The sequence below is a fragment of the Cyanistes caeruleus genome, chromosome 10 (genome assembly GCF_971803275.1).
Source record: "Cyanistes caeruleus chromosome 10, bCyaCae1.hap1.1, whole genome shotgun sequence".
Lineage (NCBI taxonomy): Eukaryota > Metazoa > Chordata > Aves > Passeriformes > Paridae > Cyanistes > Cyanistes caeruleus.
This window is the reverse complement of record NC_141710.1, coordinates 21066315-21083237: the sequence shown is the minus strand read 5'-3', so window position 1 is coordinate 21083237 and position 16923 is coordinate 21066315. Positions and strand designations below refer to the sequence as shown.

Below are 16923 nucleotides of genomic sequence, written 5' to 3'. Positions count from 1 at the left end.
TGCTCAAGGAGTCAGCTGGCTGTGGGATGGGCTGGCTCACAGATAAGGTTTTACTTTCTGGTTTAAAGGAAGGTTTGTGTTGGAAGAGGGCAGCTGAGCCAGAGCTCAGTGGGTCTGCACCAGCCAGGATGAAACAGACCTGTTCTCAAAGAATCACATCTTCAGAAGAGGTAGAATGTTATGGGATGAAGGCACCAAAGCTTCAGGCTGGTCCTTGGTGCCATCACCAGGTCATGCTCTGGCATAGGAATACTTGTCCTGTGTTTTAAGGGGGATTGGGACCCCAGTTTTTCATCATGTCTCAGGATGTCTGATGAAGGCTTTGGGAAGGGTGGCATGGCATATGCTTCTTACTGGAGGAATTCACATCCACACTGGAAAAATTAGTGTGATCCTCAAACTGATGTGGACAGCCCAGGTCACTCTCAAGACACATCATGGTATAGAAATTACTTTCTCGCCAGCGTTGCAAAGAACCCCAAGAGAAGACATGGCAGTCTTTTCCTGGAATAATCTTAACTGCTAAATTGGTAGGAAAAGTCCTTAAATATTTTAAATGGTTTAAATTTAAAGCAGGAACTGGCTGGTGGATTAGTGATGCACCCAGATTTAGGCTGCTGAGCTGTTCCAGCTGCTTGGGGCTGGGCTATGACCAGGTCCTCCAGTATGGCAGCCCAACAGAGCCCTGCAATCCATGGGGTTTGGTCTTCTCCTATAAGTTATCAAGGAATAAAAACCCTTTCAAAACCTCTGAAATGAAATAACTCTATAATTGCTGCTACACTCAATTAATGCAGTCATTCAAAACTACTCCAGATGTTTAAGTGAGATCAGCATATTGCTGCTCTGTGGCTTGGAAAACATTCTTTCACTCCATTTGAAACCATGAGAAAATATCTCATGGATGGCAACCAGCTCTGTGGGGCAGAGGCACCTCAGTCCTGCTCTGCTCCACTAACCCTGCCTGTTAAGCAGACAGTGGGAAGCAAAAGGAATTTTTACTTGTTTTGTTTTTTAATCTTCTCACCATAAACCCAGGAAGATGAAGGGAGCTGTGGTTCAGAGGGGACAAGCTGCAGCTGGGTTTTGGAGCTGCTCAGCTCTCCACCATCAGGCTGTTGGGGTCGGTTTCCTCCCTGGCTGGCACTTGCTGCTGCCACCATGTGCTTGTCAGCACCACTGTTTGTACCAAAACACTCCTCTTCATCAGGGTAAATTGACTAAAACTGCAGTCAAGCCAGTAGGAGAGGCATAGGTGTTTACAGGCATGGGTCTTCCTTAGTGTCTGGGTTGATACTGAATTATTCCTCATGTAAAACTCCTGCTGAGGAGATGCAGCACAGTGCCCCCCCAGCACCTCCCATCCTCATCACCCCCATAGCTCCAGCTTCTCCAGAAAATTGTCCCCAAACATCTGTGCCTTGGGGTGGCTCTTGATTTTCTGTTAATGACTCCCCTCTGTCCAGAAGTCTGTAGGGGTATCCATGAGCAAAGTTCTCTATTAAAATCTGCTGGGAATGCAAAAAGGAGCAGAATATCGATGGTGGTAAACGGAACAAAGAGAGCTCCTGTTGTTGTATTGATGGAAAGCCAGGCAGGGGCACTCATTAAGAGGAAAAGGATGGGTTTTCCCTGGTTTTCCATGGCTCACAGAATAATTACTGCAGAGCAAAGATTGCTGATGCCTCCAGCATCTGGATCAGCATGATCTGACGTGCAGGATACAAGTACCCAGTTTGCTGCAAGGACTTTTAGGGGGAAAGTCCCTTTCTCCTCGCCCAGGGGAGCTATGCTTCAGGAATCTGGGATTGAAGCCAGTTACTATCAACCCCCAAGGCAGCACCTTGCTGTGGACCCCAGGAATGTTAATTCTGGCGTTAATGGTGCAGGAGCATCAGCCCTCAGACCCACTCCGTGCTGCAGTAGGGACTGTGCACCCTGGGCAAACAGAGCCACAAAGGCTCAAAGGGATGCCGGAGATGGCTCGAGATGATGGAAAAGGCAGCTCCTGGCAGCAAACCCCGCTGCAATCCCAGAAAAAGACCGAGAGAAAGAGGAACAAAGGTGCTAGGCTGACCTCCCTGCTGCCCCTTCCCTTTCCCCTTTATCTGGAGCTCGGCGGCGGTGGGGCGGGTTTGTCTGGAGAGGCTCAGGGCTTGAATGGCATCCCAGCTCCTCCAGCAGGAGAGCTGACGTCAGGCGGGATGCAGGAGCTCCGAGCGCAGGGATGCCTTCTGCCGGGGCTGCTCGCCGCCGAAATGTTTTCATTACGAGTGCGATTTGATTTGGAGCTTTACGTGCTTGTTTTTACAGTGTCGATCCCCAGCTGGGCTGCCTCTGTAAAAGCTGGCTCTGTCTCCATCATCAGCCCTCCTTAAAGCGATTTAAGAGCCAGGCACAGAGCCGAGAGCGAGGGCTGGTCCCTGCCCATCCCGGCGCCGCTCACGTGGGTCCAGCTTCAGCAGTCTGGCCTTGTGCCTTTGCTGGTAATTTTGGGCTTTTCTTATTTTTAATCTTTCCATTTTTACCTCTGCTTCAGCGGTTCAAATGGAGCTGTGGTTAATTTAAACTACAGTAGTCGCTAAATTAAACCACTGATAACACTTCAGGTTTAAGACCAACTTTCTCTGTGCACCACCTGAAGAAATGGGATATTTTCTGTCTGTTTTCATGGCAAAATGGAAGTGGAGAGGTTCAACAGCACTTTTCTATGGTAGCTCCATCAATGTTATGCTGGGTGCTTTGGCAGTGTTAGCACTGCTGTAAGATGCCTAAACATCATTATCTTCTTTTGACAAATAAGCAAAATGAAAGAGAAAATGTTTAATTTGACCAAAGACATAAGGCAAGGGTGCCACACACCCAGAGGCAGCCTCCAGGAATTCCCGAACTCTGTGTTCTAGTCTATAGAATAGACTATATTCTGTTAAGTATTAAAAGAGCATAAATGTGCAATCCAGTGATATAATTAGCATGTACATAGAGATCACCCCTTCTTCCTCTTTCTAGCTTTCAGGGGGGATACAATGTGATGATTTAGCTTCTGTCCTTGCTGGGGAGAGACTGGACTGCCTGGAGAATCAGGGAAAAGGCAGAGGGACAGATGGGAGTGATGTTAAAGCTTCTTTCTGTCTTGCAGCTGGTGCCTCCCTTTTCCCAAGTAAATAGCAAATCAATATTTGAGCACTGATCTGTGCCCATGCAGGTAAGAAATGAGAAGGTTTTGGTAGCTGAGGGCTCATCTTCCCGCCTGGATGACACACGGAGAGGTGAAATTGGAGTGTGCCACAGGGAAGGCCAGCAGATCCCTTGATATTGAGCTGTGCTAAACTTTGCCAGGATTAATTACATGCCAACCTCACAAGCAGCTGGTCCAGGTTCCCTTGGGATCCTCTGGGGCACCAGGCTAGTGAGAAACAGCTCTGGGACTGAAAGGAGCAGTATTTTCCTCCTTCCTAGGGGCTGGATGCACATGGAGCATATGCATGTGGAGCACCTACATTTCTTACAGCCTGGATGGGATGGAGGCTGAAATGTTCCTTTTGGAGATGCTCATGCACATCCTTGCAGGCATATCCCTCCTCTTGGTAAATCCACCTGCCCCAGTTCAACGTCTGGAATTTTGGTTTTCCAGTTGTTTTCTGCACTTTTTGCATGGGCACAAATCATTTCCATGGTGTAGAATAGTGTAGGAGTGGATGCAGGGTATGACAGATACAAGAGTCTGTGTGTGCCGAGCTGTAAATAATGCAATATGCATGAAGTGCTCTATTTGGGTTTGCAACAAAGCTATTTAACCACCAGAAGGAAAAAAGAAATTAAATAAAATAAGAGAACTACAGAGAAAGAGGTATAATCAATTTGCACATTTGCAAAAAGGTCTCGTTTGTTACTGTTGTCTTGAGGTGGGAAGGTAAAAGCCTTAAAAACTGCAGCAAGGCAGGGAAATGGCAAATCAATAGATGGATGAGATGAGCATGAGGTGGGGAACCAGGAACATCTTGGAGCTGTTCTGACAGGCTCCCTCTAGGAGAGTAGTGAAACCACATGAAATTAGTAAAATTTGTTGCTCCACCAGTAAAATGGAGAAATACACTGCCTTAAAGAAGTATGTGGTGATTAATCTGTCTGAGTTTTCTATGGAAGGAGTTGAGAAACAAAGCTAAAAATGATTAATGGTCCCCTAGATGTGCCTTGTTGAAGTCAATATTGGTTTTGTACCTGCATGTGCTCATCTGCAGAAGGACCCTAGAGGCTCTGTGCACTTTGAAATGCTCATTTGTGGTGCTGTGTGATTTTGCATTCCAAGTGCAGATATTGATACCAATTCCTGGAGAACAGCCTCCCCCTCCTTTCTGCAGTCACAAACAGCAGTGATGTCAAACACATGAAACTCTTAAAGGAAATTTGGGTTCACAGGCCTGGGTGCTCAGGCTTCCAAAGACCAATGTGCTGACCACTGAGGCTCAGGCATTATAAAATCATGCAAGGGGTGTCGAGGAACACAGATTTGTCTCACACAGACTGGTAGGTTCATAGAATGGTTTGGGTTGGACAGAATCCTAAAGATCATCTCGTTCCAGCCTAACCTGCCACGTGCAGGGACACCTTCCACTAGACCAGATTGCCCAGGGCTCCATCCAACCTGGCCTTGCAAATATGCTGGCACATCCTTCTGCAACCTCGGTTTTTGGGAGTAGCAGTTCCAGACCCTGAGCTGTCACAAGAGGAGAAGCATCATCTGATTTTTCTGGAATATAGTGAGTTGCCCATTTGCAATGCTGGGCATGGATTCCTCTAACAATATGAGTGCCAGCAGCATCAGTGGGATGGTTGCAGCCTTGGGTTTGTGATTCTGAGCTTTTCTCTGGTTTGGGGTAGTAGGTTGTACTTTCAGTAATTACCACTTTGATAACACATTTTCTGTACCAAATCTCACAGTGAGAGTGGACAACAGCTGCCTTTCTATCACTGAAACTGTAGACCTGGGCTATAAGACAGCTTCTTCTAGAATTATGCTCCTTTCAAATCTGCCTTTGCTTTAACAACACACAAGAGGAAATCTCTGTAATTACTGGGCTGTGTTTTCTTTTTCTTTCCTCAGTGGACCCACACTTCTACATTGCAGAATGAAAGTCATTATGGTTTGCTGCAGGCCAGACAGGAGAGCTTTCCTCATTTGACATAATTCACAGAATGGGTTATTTATTAATGTGTGAGGCTCTCTAAACAAAATGGATTTTTACTCTTGCAAGAGTCTGGCTGATACATCATTATGACAACTTATCTTATTTCTGGGTAGCATTTTGAACCCAGTGATGAAAACACAAATCCTTCATGAGTAAAGAACTGATGTAACACTAAGGCTTCATCATCCAAACCAGAAAAAAATTCCTCTCTATATCAAACACAAGACCTGAAAATCCACTATTTTTAAACCTCTAGTTTTATTTTGAAGATTGTTGGTTTTATAGAGATTCCTTTATTCCCCACTAAGAAACTGCTGGGCTTTTCCCTCTCAATGCTGACTCTCACTCACCAGCAATCTTTCCAGCTTTCTGTAATAATTCAGTAGGAGTCTGAACTGGCCTTTTACACAGTAAGCACATCAAGCTTACAAACACAGTTCAGCTCTTGCAGAGTTTCAAATGCATTTATCTTTTGTATGTGCACACGGTCTCATTAATTACTTATCGTGTTCCATCAGCAGGTATACAAATGTAATTGATTATGCCTCGCTGCCCCACTTCCACTATTTTGGCTATCAGCTAATTAATGCAGGAGAGGATCTCAAACAACTGCTCTCCTCAGAAGAAGCTGGAAAAATGCATTCTTCAAACCCAAGCCTACTAAATGTTCCAGAAGAGGCAGTAGTAGCATATGCAAATCAATGGGTGCATTTGCATATGCAAATAGGAGCCTCGAGCTGGGGGGAATTTGGCTGGTTGTAACCTCTGTCTCTAAATTCCTCTACAGAAGCCTGAGGTAGGTTCAATGCACTTCCAAGGAAGTGAATAGCACCTCCTGCTATTCATTTTATGATTTTATTACATTTTGCTGCTTACTCTTCTTATTCACTAAGACAAAAAACCCCTTGCTTTACATGAGTAATTCTGCTGTGTTTCAGCACAACCCATTTTATGAGTAATGTGATCACAAGTGGATCAAAGATGATGATTTAGAATAGAGTTCATGTGTTTAGCCATTTATCATCATCAGTCAGGCAAAGGAACTGCAACACCTAAGTGATGTGTAGTGTGAGTAATACCTGGTGCTATAGCAGAAGGGTTTTTTGACGTTTCCCAGTGAGTTACAAACTCACATCTAACACTAAATCAGTCTCTTGGATGGTACTAGAGAAGCAGAATTAAATGAATAATTATGTGTTCTTAAATGTGATAATAGCATAAAAGTTAGAGTATTCTAATATTCCTGAGTGATGCACAGGCAGTGCCCGAAGATGTCCTTATGCAGCAAGGGAATCAGTGCAAGCCAACATGATTACCTTAACTTAAAGTAGCTAATTGCATCCCTGCTCTTAGTTTCCCTTAGTGGCAAGACCCCAAAACCCAACCTCTTTTCCTGAGACTTTTGTCTCCCAGCTACAGTCAGTAGAGTGTCCCCATGGTGTGCTGCTCTGTCTGGCAAGAATAATTCCACTGGTGTGCCTGCACACCAGAGAAGAGCTGCTGAAATATTATTGCTGTAGTTCCTGTCTGTGCCAGAGCTCTCAGCCAAAGGAACTTGACATATTGCTTCTTTCTGTCTTAATTTACTTGGAGCAGGTCTGGTGACCCTGGTTATTAATTGCACATCTCCCAGTCCCTGTTGCTTCCCAGCTGGTTGTTTAATGAGTGGAACACACCTGCTGGTGCCCAGGTGTCTTAGACAAGGCTCTGGAGAATCCAGATGCTTCCTGAGCACGCTGCTCCGGGGCTGGAGCGGCGTGAGAGCTGTGCCCAGTGCTCCCTGCCTGTTCCCACCTGGAGTGAAGGACAGCCAGGAGAGGCAGATGTTTCCTTCACTGCCAGACTGGGGTGCCCAAATCCAACCTGGAGCCACCCTGGCATTGCTGAGCACCTGGAGACAGTGGCTCATCTAGCACAGCTCAACAGGTCCGTCCTTAAGACCTGGATCAGTAATGCTCAGGCACACGTTTAAAGCTAAGTTTTAATTGTGCTGCTGCAGGTGGGATGTGCCCAGGTGTGCAAGTGATGTGCAAAGAGAGGGTCTCCATCCCCAGCTTTAAAAAACCCTTGTTGAGAAAGACTCAGCTCACACTCAGGGAGCTGAGGATGTGCAGGAGGAATGGACCAAAGCACTAACTGAGGTCATGGTCACCAATAAACAAGAGCCACTGGCTGCTGAGAGAGGCTGCCCTGAGCCCACATGTGTGGTTTTATAGATGTTTACTAAAGTTTTGACACAAATACAGCCATAGACAGTTGTAGCATGGCAACAGAAACCCATTTCCCTGTAGGCAGCAAGCCACTTTGATACTTTGATCCTGTCCTCCCAGAATTAGGATGTGGTGCTGGAAACACATGTGCTGCAAAAGCTCTTCTTCTGTTCACCTGCCAGGTGGATTTAATTTATGGTATCATGACTTTCCATGAATTATTGATACAGTGACTGTGCAGAGGAACAGAAACAATAGAGTCATGTGCTGTGTGGCTCCACCTCGCTGGCTTTGTTTCATAAGTGCCTGGGCTTTGCTCTGACAGTTTTGTTGTGGGAAAAAATAGTTTTCTCTTAGAGATGTTCCAGCCTGGTGACAGCAAGGGATGGGCTGTGGTGGGAGCATAAATTCTGGCCAGAGCATCCCCTGAAGATGACTGCATAGTCTGGAAGCAGGACTGCTACTCAGTGAGCCAAGAAAAATTATGAGCATTTTTCTCAATATATAAGAGAGAAATTACAGTTTCCAGTTCTTTCAGTTTTGGCATTTTCCCGTTGACAACCACAGCTTAGCTACGTCTCATTCCTTGTAAATGAAAAATGTCTTGGGAATCTCTGTGGATCTGAGCCTGCTCCCATTTTGCACGTGGGTGGTTTAATGAGTTCAGCAGACTCACCCTGGACTGAGGTGAGACTCTGGCCAGGTTTTCACATCCATAGGGAGCAGCTGGGAAAGGTCTGCTGTATTTCTGGGCTCTGGATACTTTGCATACCTACATCTACTGTCTCTCACAGGCTGACGAGCTCAGACCCAGCCATGGCTTTATATATTATAGAGGGCACAAAGCTGGGAGTGATTTGGGGGGTTAAATTTATTTTTTTTTATTAATGTGGGAGTCACAAATGCTTCCCCCCTGCTGATGTTTTTGTGTGACATACAGATCCCACTGCCACATGCAACTGAAGAACTATTTGCTCTGTTTTTACATTCTTATTTTTAAAATGTCTTAATAATCCAATATGTTGCTTAAACATTATGATAATTTTAATAGCTCAGGTGCTCTGAAAGCAAAGTTTTGATTATTTGGGGACTAAGAAGTCAGTTACAGACTGCTCTGTTATGCTCGTTTTTTGTTTGGCTTCATAAGGAGCCCAGCATTGTGTTAATGCTTGTGTAAGTTCTTGTCATCCTATTTGCTTGAATGTTGCAGGGCTGCAGAGAAAAAAAAACATTAATTTAGCCATTAGGAGGTTTTCCTGTTCTCATTGAATTTTCTAGAAAATCTCCTGTTTCCTTTAAAGGAACATGGAAGAAATTTTATTTTATGTGCGTGATTTCAGAACTGAGAAACCAGACTGTCTTCAGAAGTAGTGTCAAATCAGCCTACAAATTTATCCTTTAAAATGATTTTGGCTGGAATCCTTTCTGATATGATCCCATCTGAGACTCTGAAGTTACACAAAGAATAAATTTTCATCATTTTTGTATAATCCAAAAAAAATTAGAGAATGATAACTATGTCTTGACTTGAGAGTCATGAATAACTTCCTGAGGAGAATGATTTATTTTTTAAAATGCTTCCCTTTACTGCAACATGCACAAAGAAAGAGATTCTTTTGGGGAGAGTTAATTAATGAAATTAATGAAGTTAATTAATGAAACCTGTTGGAAAACTGGAGGATTCAAAATAGAAGTTGGTCACTCATTTGTTCTTCTCTTGGCATGTGGTTAAAAATCCCACCCACTGTGGGGGTAGTAATTATCTAGCAGGGTGATTGGGGTGCCTGGAAGGAAAGTTGTAACATCTTCGTGCCTTTTTTGGGGAATTAAGGACCAAAGGTAGCATAAAGTCCTCTGAGTTAATTCTGTCTGAGTCTGTCTGAGCAATTACTCCTGCAGGGAGTCCAATGACTTGTTTTGGCTAAATTGCATTTTTTGGGAGGACATCAAATCTTGACATAAACAGATGGAGAATCCAGCACGTTTTCTGATGGCTCCTTCATCAGGTCATCAGCACTTCTCTGGTCAAAAATGTGATCCCTCCCTTAAATTGGAATGTTTTGCCTTTAGCATCTCAACACTAGTTCATGTTGTGCCTCTCTTTGGCAGACAGAGGAACAACTCGGTGCCTGGTAATTTCTTTCTGTAGAGGCTCTTAGATTCAAGGATTCACATCACTCCCCTCTCTGCTTTTTAATGAAGTGAATTCTCAGGTGCTGTAATTCCTCCTCTGTAAGAGCCTTTCTACAGTCCTTGACAGGCTTTGGCTTTCCTTTCCCTTTTTTTTTTTCCTTCTAGTTTTGTTGTCATTTTTGTTGATGTCTGCTGTACTCTAGCAGTCTGTTTTCAAGGGCTGAGGTAAAATTTCCTTCCTACATCTCCACTTGCTGAAGAGCAACTAAACAAGCCTTTTTTTCCCTTGTTCTTGTTCAATGACTTGTCTTATCACAGCTATTGCATCCGTGCTGTCTTCTCAGATATGTACTGCACATTTGAGTTCATGTCAAGAGGACCCAAGATTCTTTGTTGACACTATTTACTACTCATCAGTAACTGTTTTGTCTGAAAATTTTACCACCTTTAATAGATGAAAATGGGAAGTCAGACCTTGGACCTCTGCAAGACCCCTAATTCTCATGCAACAGGGATTCCCCATGGAGCAGTACATTTTAAGAACAGATACTGAGTTTAATCTAGGTAACATATCTCTCTAGTGTTGTTTTTGGCTTGTTTGAGGGTTTTTGTTTATTTACAATATGTTTTTCAACTCTGGCAAGTCACATGCCTCAGCAATGTGTACCAATAAAACAAACACATGAAAATATCTTTAGCAATCAGACTTTCAGTCTCATGACAGTTTTTGGGCAGTTAAACAAATGCCTTGGCGTGCTAAAATGTATTTGCCTGCTACTCAGGGACACTGGGAGAATTAATTACTTAATACTCTAGATTAAATCAGAGATGGCTCTTTTGAGACAAAAATCTTCTCTGGGGTCGGCCAGACGCGGTTTCCCCCTCCTCTCGGGGCCGGTGCTGTTTTCACAAGCCCTGTGTTAGAGCACTCCCGGCACAGCCTGTGACAGGAGGGCACTAAGTCCATCTGTATAAACTATCATTTAATTGGCCACAAAACCCGGGCTGCGGAGCGGTCGTGAGAGCAGAGATTGGGCTTTTCAACAGAGCTGCTGGAGCACCCCTCGCCGAGCCCGAGGCGGGCAGGCGGCTGGCACCAGGCAGCTCCAAAATACCCGTGTGGAATCAACAAACAGCTCCGAGTCGGGGTGACGTAAAGAGGAAGCCAACTCCATTACCGGCCTCCAAGTCGCAGGGAGTTTTGCAGGCGCCGGGGGGAGGACACGGAGCCGTGACCGGGGCCCGTGTGCGGGGTCGCGGCGGGGCCGGGGCCGCCCCGTCGGGGTTTCAGCACCGCGGACAGCGCCCGGAGCCGCGGCCGCACGCCTGCCCGACCCCCGAGCCCCGGGGCTGCTGGAGGAGCCCGGCCCCGCGGGGCTCACCCGCCCGACCCCCGAGCTGTTTCCCTTCTGCTGGGCTCCTGTGCCCCTCACCGCCCCCCTCCCGCAGCGTCCCGACCTTCCCGCCGCGCGTTCCGTGCGGTCACCTGTAGCGAGAGCTGTCGCTTCGCTCCGGCCGCCCGCTCTCCCTCCTGACGCTCCGTTTCTCCCCGTTTCCAATCAATCCCGCGCCGTCAGCTCCGGCGCCCCCGCCTCCTCCCCGCCACAGCGGAGTGCCCCGGCACTCCGTAAACACGGGGCCGGGGGATGCTGCAGCGGGCTGGGGTCCCCCGGGGCCGGTGCCCCGTGGCCCGGAGGAGCCGCCGCGCTCCCTTTGCCGAGCGGGGCACACACAAAACCGGCTCCGTCTGCGTGGCGGGGGGGCCGCGGCCGCGCTCCCCGCGGGGCTCCGGGCAGACCTTCCCGGGGCTGGCCGCTGGTCCCCCGCACCCCGAGGGGCTCCGAGCCGCCCCCCGCAGCCCGTTCCCTCCCGTCCCCGCCGGGCGGGCACTCACCGCGGGCGCGGAGGGCAGCGGGCGGGCGCTGCTGCGGGGCCGCCGCGGGCGCGCTCCCCGCGGGGGCGGCTGCGCTGCTGCAGCCGGCGGGGCGGGGGGGCTGCGCCGGCACCGCCGACCCCGGCTCCCGGCCGCGCACGCAGGGCGGAGGGAGGGGGCAGGGATGGATGGAGGGAGAGAGGGATGGAGGGAGGAGGGAGGGAGGGAGGAGGGCGCTGCAGCTCCTCAATTATTCAGCGCTTCCCCTCCCCGCCTGCCGCATGTGACCGCCGGCAGTACCCACGGGCCGTGCCGGCCCCGAGAGAGCTCCTTGTACGGGGCTGCCACCCCCCTGGCCACCTCCCCTCCCCGTCAGCCCTCCCTGCCTGCCCAAGTGTCCTGAGGGCTGCGGGTGGCCTCCCCCCAAACTGTCTGACTCCTGAAAAATAACTCTCCTGGCTGGCTCCTCCAGAGCAAGGCATTCCTCACACAAGGGACAGAGCGAGGGGAACCTGGTTTTTGTTTTCTCCTTGAACTGCACTGTGAGATTTGGGTATTAATGCTGTAATCCCGGAACATGCAGAATTAGGACTAAAATAATGCCTCATGCATTGCAGCATGCTGTGCTGTCCAGCCCTCTGCACAGCCTGGCTGGGAGGAGTTAGGTATCAGGTGCAGGATATATTTAATATTTGATATCCGTAGCTACTTTAGAGCTACTGGCTTTGGAGGATAGCTGGAATTCATGATCAAGATTATTCCTTTTTGCAGTTTTCTTTCTCAGTTTCTGCTGTTTGGTTTTCTCTAGAAATACTCCCTGTCTGTATCTGTATTGTACCATTTTGACATCAAATCCAATCTGGGTTCATCTCCAGCAATGCCTGGCAAGGATCTGCTTTCCGTCTCTGTTACAGTTTCATTCTGTAGCTTCTAACAGGACCTATTCCTTTCGAGGGCTGTGTCTCCAGTGGAGAGAAACCTTTCATCCTCCAAAAACTGAAATAAATGTCTGCTGATAAAAGTTAAAGGTGGGATCCTTCAGTGAAACCAGTTCAGTTCGGAAGCCAATGTTTGCCTAACGTGAGTGCCCCTGACAGGAGCTGCATCACAGGCAGTGACCTTCTGGGGACGTACAGACATTGACATTGCACAGATGAACACAGATCATGTGGGGGTTGGACTAGGTGACCTTTACCCTTCCAACCCAAACTATTCTATTCTATATCCATGATGCTGTTTTTGGCCAGGAGAGTGAACCACATGTCATCTCCTATTTCCTTTCCAGCCTTGACTTTTGTGGTAGTTTTTGTGTCTTTCCAGATAAGTGCCATAATCTTCTCGGTTTCTCACCAGATTCCTTCCTCTCTCCAGCATAGCTTTACCTTGCTCTCTTCCCTCCCTCACAGAAGTCTCCTTGCAGTCCCTCTCTTCCCAGACAGGCACAGAAAAGACCTCTCCAGGGTTGCTGCTGGCCAGCAGAAGGTGTCATCACAGGATGTCAGGATGCTCTGTTCCCTTCCTGCCCCGCTGGCCAGCACACATCACATCATACAGCACAGAGCCAAAGTGCAGTCAGCTGATTCCCCTCCTCACAACCAGCAGTTTTGAAACCCTGTTTTTATTCTTTTCCTTATTCTTTGATTTCCTGAAAGCAACACTCAGAGCTGCGGTTGCTGCCCTGTCCTTGCCTGTGGTCCCCATGCTTCCCATTTGATTGTTGTTTCTCTTCACACCCTCTGGCTTCCCCCAGCTGCTTTACTCAGTCCCTGGACAGTGGATAGAGCCGTGGGTGGCTGACAGCAGGAGCTTCCCTCAGACTACATCTGTGCAAAAGAGAAAACCTTCTCCATTAGCTATTCCCTCTTGTTTAGCATCACTTTTAAGACCGTGGTGAACTCCAGCTGACAGCACCACCAGCCTTTTGTGCTCACACCCAACTCCTTGGTGCTTACGGAGTGTGTGAGTAAAGGACATGGGCTGGTGTGTTTCTGAAAGGATTGGCAGTGTGGCCAGGTTTTAAGGGGATTTATATATGTGTGTGGGTTCAGAATAATTTGATTCATGTTTATTAATTGGAGCTGGTGTGCCAGAGCACAGGCAGTTTGGTTGGCAGCAGCAGAGACGGGCTTTCTTATCCTCTTAACAATCATTGTGCAGCACCAATATTCCACCCCCATCTTCCACCTTCCCTCTCTTGCTCAGAGATCTTTCTTCAGAGGACTTTGCTGTGTAGTAGCTTTCCAGACACAGTTTTTATCCCAGCCTTGATCTCCTTTTCATAAGTTTTCTTCTGTTTTATCCAGTGGCACCTGCTGTTAGCTATGCACAACAACCTGCCACCACCTTGAGTAATAAATGTCACGAACGTTTTGTCAGAGGATCACTTGAGCTCTTTCTCATTAATCTTTACCTTGTTCTCATGAGTTTTGTAGCTTCCAGTCTTGCAGGAATTGAATCTTGGATTTTTACAGCTACCCCTCTAAAGTTTCTCTTCAGGTTGATTAAATGTAGATGAAGAACTGAATGAGGACAAGTTACTCTCTCAACAGGTCCCATCAGTGAGGTCACTCTCACATTAAGGTGAAATTTTCCTTAGCAGCCAAGCACATGATGGTGCATTTGCTGCAGAATTTCCTCTGTCTTCAGGCACTGTCCAATTTCTAGACCAAACTAATTTCTCCCCACTTTTCTGTAGTAACTGGCCATCTGACCTGTCTTTTAAATACTTAATCCTATTTTTAATTTGACCAAGCCTTTGGCCTCAATGACACCTTGTAGCAGGGATCTTCACCAGCTGCTGTCTCATTATCATGGCTATTTTTCTTCTCAGCATCAAATTTAACCATTCCAGCTTCATGGGGCATAATTTTCTCCTTTTTTTTTTTTTTTGACTCTAAATACAGAGAGAAGGAGCCAGCAAAAGCTGCCCTATTGACTTTCTCTCTTACTGTTATTAAAATGTTTGTTTACCTCTCATAATCCCCTCATACTTGTCTCATCCGTGACTAATTAATCATGCCATTTAAATACCACAGTTTCTGCTTTTCTGGGTTATCTCTTTGTGTGCACAGCTGTGTATTAAAACAGTCAATATCTTTTGGCCTGCTGACCCCTAGATTCTTCTAGGGCTTCCAGCATCCTCACCTTATGGGCCCTCTCTCCCATGAAATCTCCTCAGAGAGGAAAAGCTCATCTCCAATTCCATTAGTTTGACGAGTTTTTCCTCAGTGCTGTTTCTCAAAATCAAAACTGACTAATGGAATGCTCAAGACAGACAGCTTGGGTTCCTCTTGGATTTACATCAGGGTCCCAATAAGTGTGCTTGGTCACCCCAAAGTATTTTTGATGGTCTCACAAAAGTGCACTGATTTGGGTTATGTTTCCAAAGGAAAAAACTCTTTGAAACTAAGGGGGAGAAGCTGCAGCACCTTTCCTGTGCCATTTGTGTGTCCATGTGTGCTGGCTGCCATCCCTGCAGCAGCCTCTGTTAGACCAGTGAGGCTGAAGGCACAGCACATCACACTCCTGTCACTTGGTGAAGGTGTTTGGAGAGTGTCAGCTGTGTGTTAGGAACGACTGATATTTCATGGAAAAGCATTCCTGCAGGCACCAGGCTGCACAGGGACATCACAGAAAGCAGCCACTGGGATGCAGTGATGGGAGCTGGTTACCCCTCCAGCTGCTCGCTCTGTATGTCCCATGGCTCGTGCCCATGGCTCTGACAAGTGTTCTCTCTCTGACTGTGTCATCTCCCAGAACTGCAGTATCTCCCAGTCATCCACTGCAAAGTTCAGCTGACAATGTCTCTGAGCAGAGACCAGGTGGAGCCCTGCAGAAGTACTGGTATTTTTAGAAACATTGCCAGGATGTTTGGCCTCTCTTTTTCTTCCTTTTGCATCAATTGGAACCTCAGTGACTATAGAGGTCAGAGTGGTGGAGGCATCCATGTAGGAGGATAAGAAGAAGGATTAATCTTGCTGTCTCATCTGATGACTAGTGTCACGATGAATACCAGCATGAGGAAGAGCAGTCCTGTTATTAAAGCCCTGACTTGAGACTTATAAAACCCCACTTGAGTCACTGGCTCTGCAATAGGAGTCCTGGGTGAGTTTCAGAGTTCTTTGTATCCCAGTCATATGAAATTATATTGGAAGTATTGCCTGGTCTCAGGGAGTGAGTTGGCTGCACAGGCTGTAATTTCTTACAGTGAGGGATTATCTCTACTTTCTTTATGAGACCTCAATGGGGCAGTTTAACTGGGGGAATTCACTTGCAATTAGCTGGACAGGTGAAAGAAAGTGCCTGGAGTGGTGAGCTGGGCATCCCTCCTCCCTGACCTCATGAGCTCTTACCCTGATTACAGGGATTGCAGCCCTGACCCTGCTGAGCAGGGGATGAGCCCAGCACTCACAGTGCACCCTCTTCAATATTTAAATTACTTGTCCATAGTGCAACTGGCCATGGGTTTAATTTATGCTTAGGACAATGGAAAGGATTATTCTGGGGTTATTCTGCATTGCTAAGAGGCATCTTGGATAGGTTGAAAGGAAACACCCACATGGATGTTTCTCATAAACCTGTATCAGGTGCTTTCCTCTGCATGAGTGGTGCATGGGCATAAACAGAAATGGGTAAAACCCCAGCACAGCAAACCCTGAGAGTGCTTTTCTATTTGATGTTATCCAGCTAAAATTTCTCCCAGCCCCTTTCTTTCTTGCTCTGTGTCATCCATGCCAGGTTGAGCAGAGAAGATGGGTAATGCATCCATCAGACACATTCGCTGTTCAGAGACACACAGGGTGATGGAGCATTAAATAAATCCCTTTCAAATCCCCATGTGTTTGCATGTCCAAGCCCAGCTCCAGCATGAGTTGTGGCCTCTCCCCTGCCTGGAGGAGGTCACTGGTGCATGCCAAAGAAGCGATGCCCTTTGGTTGTGCCACCACCACCCCCAAAGGAGAACAGCAGGACAGCAGCCTTAACCTCAGGCACAGGAGAAACGTGTGATGGGGCTGGGGGCTGCGTGGGGTGGGGACACCTGTGGGGACACCCCACCTGTGGGAGCTGCTGTCCCCAGTGGGGCTGCCCTTCCTGCACTGGGATGGGGGCTGCAGACGTGCCCTGGGGGGAGGCTGGGATAAAGCAGCTGCCAGCGAGAGGGGATTAAATGATTCAGTGTTTGAAGGCTGCTGCCTTATTTAAAGGACCACACACTATTTTTTTTCTTATTCAGAGAAGTCTGCTTTTAACAACCAAACCAGACAGAAGTCTTACTTTTGTTCCCTTCTCAGCTTCTTCATCTCGTGGGTTAATATGAGTGTTTTGGGCCACTGTGTAGCTGCTAAGTGGGACCCATCCATCCAGGTCTCACCATCTATGCTGTGATGATTATGGATTAATCAAGTGATACTTGATCAGTTCCTGCTGTCCTGCAAGTGGGCTTAGCTCATCTAGATTTTGATTAAAGTCACAGGGTGAAGCTGATGGCAGGATTTTGGTCTTAGCTGTCTGTTCTGAG

General features: G+C 47.3%; 1 protein-coding gene across 2 annotated transcripts in view; it reads right to left on the bottom strand.

Moving 5' to 3' along the window:
• Positions 1–11511, bottom strand: part of SLC7A14 (solute carrier family 7 member 14) — a 29061-nt gene extending 17550 nt beyond the window's left edge. Inside the window, exon 1 of one of the 2 annotated variants that reach the window (XM_086843756.1) lies at positions 11427–11511. The gene's annotated coding sequence lies outside the window, so the exon portion shown is untranslated. Of the gene's footprint in view, positions 1–11018; positions 11105–11426 lie in introns of those variants that run through there. The other variant, XM_086843755.1, reaches the window with a different exon arrangement.
• Positions 11512–16923: the final 5412 nt, after the last annotated feature.